Source organism: Doryrhamphus excisus, chromosome 2, assembly GCF_030265055.1.
Source record: "Doryrhamphus excisus isolate RoL2022-K1 chromosome 2, RoL_Dexc_1.0, whole genome shotgun sequence".
Taxonomy (NCBI): Eukaryota; Metazoa; Chordata; class Actinopteri; order Syngnathiformes; family Syngnathidae; genus Doryrhamphus; species Doryrhamphus excisus.
In genome coordinates, this window is record NC_080467.1 from 22,902,725 (window position 1) to 22,905,224 (window position 2,500).

General features: G+C 52.7%; 4 non-coding genes and 7 pseudogenes across 4 annotated transcripts; all 11 read right to left on the minus strand.

Moving 5' to 3' along the window:
* Positions 1 to 80: 80 nt before the first annotated feature.
* Positions 81 to 190, minus strand: LOC131123948 (5S ribosomal RNA; annotated as a pseudogene).
* A 111-nt stretch (positions 191 to 301) lies between these two features.
* Positions 302 to 420, minus strand: LOC131121475 (5S ribosomal RNA). The gene has a single exon (XR_009127984.1). It is a non-coding gene; the product is annotated as a 5S ribosomal RNA (ribosomal RNA).
* A 112-nt stretch (positions 421 to 532) lies between these two features.
* On the minus strand, positions 533 to 651 carry LOC131124272 (5S ribosomal RNA). Its single transcript, XR_009128930.1, has one exon. It is a non-coding gene; the product is annotated as a 5S ribosomal RNA (ribosomal RNA).
* Positions 652 to 854: 203 nt separating this feature from the next.
* On the minus strand, positions 855 to 963 carry LOC131122085 (5S ribosomal RNA; annotated as a pseudogene).
* Positions 964 to 1,075: 112 nt separating this feature from the next.
* LOC131122815 (5S ribosomal RNA) lies at positions 1,076 to 1,194 on the minus strand. The gene has a single exon (XR_009128659.1). It is a non-coding gene; the product is annotated as a 5S ribosomal RNA (ribosomal RNA).
* Positions 1,195 to 1,306: 112 nt separating this feature from the next.
* On the minus strand, positions 1,307 to 1,415 carry LOC131123197 (5S ribosomal RNA; annotated as a pseudogene).
* Positions 1,416 to 1,527: 112 nt separating this feature from the next.
* On the minus strand, positions 1,528 to 1,636 carry LOC131122347 (5S ribosomal RNA; annotated as a pseudogene).
* Positions 1,637 to 1,747: 111 nt separating this feature from the next.
* On the minus strand, positions 1,748 to 1,856 carry LOC131123327 (5S ribosomal RNA; annotated as a pseudogene).
* A 112-nt stretch (positions 1,857 to 1,968) lies between these two features.
* On the minus strand, positions 1,969 to 2,077 carry LOC131123075 (5S ribosomal RNA; annotated as a pseudogene).
* A 111-nt stretch (positions 2,078 to 2,188) lies between these two features.
* LOC131120400 (5S ribosomal RNA) lies at positions 2,189 to 2,307 on the minus strand. Its single transcript, XR_009126956.1, has one exon. It is a non-coding gene; the product is annotated as a 5S ribosomal RNA (ribosomal RNA).
* Positions 2,308 to 2,419: 112 nt separating this feature from the next.
* LOC131122624 (5S ribosomal RNA) overlaps positions 2,420 to 2,500 on the minus strand; it is a 109-nt pseudogene continuing 28 nt past the window's right edge.

Here is a 2,500-nt window from a genome sequence, read left to right on the forward strand (position 1 = left end):
GCGACGCAGGCCAAATTAGACTCCAGCAAAAAGTGTCAAACAGCGCCCTCTGCTGTCAGGCAAGAGCAGAAACCATAAAAAGCTGACAGCACCTGGTATTCCCAGGCGGTCTCCCATCCAAGTACTAACCAAGGCCCGCCCCTGCTTAGCTTCCGAGATCGGGCACTTTCAGTGTAGTATGGCCGTAAGCTGCCAGGTCAACTGAAAAGATCCTATTTGAAGGCGACGCAGGCCAAACTAGACTCCAGCAAAAAGTGTCAAACAGCGCCCTCTGCTGTCAGGCAAGAGCAGAAACCATAAAGGCTTACAGCACCTGGTATTCCGAGGCAGTCTCCCATCCAAGTACTAACCAGGCCCGCCACTGCTTAGCTTCCGAGATCGGACGAGATCGGGCGTTTTCAGGGTAGTATGGCCGTAAGCTGCCAGGTCGACTAAAAAGATCCTATTTGAAGGCGACGCAGGCCAAACTAGACTCCAGCAAAAAGTGTCAAACAGCGCCCTCTGCTGTCAGGCAAGAGCAGAAACCATAAAAAGCTTACAGCACCTGGTATTCCCAGGCGGTCTCCCATCCAAGTACTAACCAGGCCCACCCCTGCTTAGCTTCCGAGATCGGACGAGATCGGACGTTTTCAGGGTAGTATGGCTGTAAGCTGCCAGGGCAACTAACTGCCCAAGTACTAACCATGCTTAGCTTCCAAGATCGGACGAGATCGGGCGTTTTGAGGGTAGTATGGTTGTAAGCTGCCAGGTCAACTGAAAAGATCCTATTTGAAGGCGATGCAGGCCAAACTAGACTCCAGCAAAAAGTGTCAAACAGCGCCCTCTGCTGTCAGGCAAGAGCAGAAACCATAAAAAGCTTACAGCACCTGGTATTCCCAGGCGGTCTCCCATCCAAGTACTAACCAGGCCCGCCCCTGCTTAACTTCCGAGATCGGGCGTTTTCAGGGTAGTATGGCCGTAAGCTGCCAGGTCAACTGAAAAGATCCTATTTGAAGGCGATGCAGGGCAAACTAGACTCCAGCAAAAAGTGTCAAACAGCGCCCTCTGCTGTCAGGCAAGAGCAGAAACCATAAAAAGCTTACAGCACCTGGTATTCCCAGGCGGTCTCCCATCCAAGTACTAACCAGGCCCGCCCCTGCTTAGCTTCCGAGATCTGACGAGATCGGGCGTTTTCAGGGTAGTATGGCCGTAAGCTGCCAGGTCGACTAAAAAGATCCTATTTGAAGGTGACGCAGGCCAAACTCGACTACAGCAAAAAGTGTCAAACAGCGCCCTCTGGTGTCAGGCAAGAGCAGAAACCATAAAAAGCTTACAGCACCTGGTATTCCCCGGCGGTCTCCCATCCAAGTACTAACCAGGCCCGCCCCTGCTTAGCTCCCGAGATCGGGCGCTTTCAGGGTAGTATGGCCGTAAGCTGCAAGGTCGACTGAAAAGATCCTATTTGAAGGTGACGCAGGCCAAACTAGACTCCAGCAAAAAGTGTCAAACAGCGCCCTCTGCTGTCAGGCAAGAGCAGGGACCATAAAAAGCTTACAGCACCTGGTATTCCCAGGCGGTCTCCCATCCAAGTACTAACCAGGCCCGCCCCTGCTTAGCTTCCGAGATCGGGCGTTTTCAGGGTAGTATGGCCGTAAGCTGCCAGGACTACTGAAAAGATCTTATTTGAAGGCGACGCAGGCCAAACTAGACTCCAGCAAAAAGTGTCAAACAGCGCCCTCTGCTGTCAGGCAAGAGCAGAAACCATAAAGGCTTACAGCACCTGGTATTCCCAGGCGGTCTCCCATCCAAGTACTAACCAGGCTCGCCCCTGCTTAGTTTCCGAGATCGGGCATTTTCAGGGTAGTATGGCCGTAAGCTGCCAGGGCAACTGAAAAGATCCTATTTGAAGGCGACGCAGGCCAAACTAGACTCCAGCAAAAAGTGTCAAACAGCGCCCTCTGCTGTCAGGCAAGAGCAGAAACCATAAAAAGCTTACAGCACCTGGTATTCCCAGGCGGTCTCCCATCCAAGTACTAACCAGGCCCGCCCCTGCTTAGCTTCCGAGATCGGGCGTTTTCAGGGTAATATAGCCGTAAGCTGCCAGCACTACTGAAAAGATCTTATTTGAAGGCGACGCAGGCCAAACTAGACTCCAGCAAAAAGTGTCAAACAGCGCCCCCTGCTGTCAGGCAAGAGCAGAAACCATAAAGGCTTGCAGCACCTGGTATTCCCAGGCGGTCTCCCATCCAAGTACTAACCAGGCCCGCCCCTGCTTAGCTTCCGAGATCTGACGAGATCGGGCGTTTTCAGGGTAGTATGGCCGTAAGCTGCCAGGTCGACTAAAAAGATCCTATTTGAAGGTGACGCAGGCTAAACTAGACTACAGCAAAAAGTGTCAAACAGCGCCCTCTGCTGTCAGGCAAGAGCAGAAACCATAAAAAGCTTACAGCACCTGGTATTCCCAGGAGGTCTCCCATCCAAGTACTAACCAGGCCCGCCCCTGCTTAGCTCCCGAGATCGG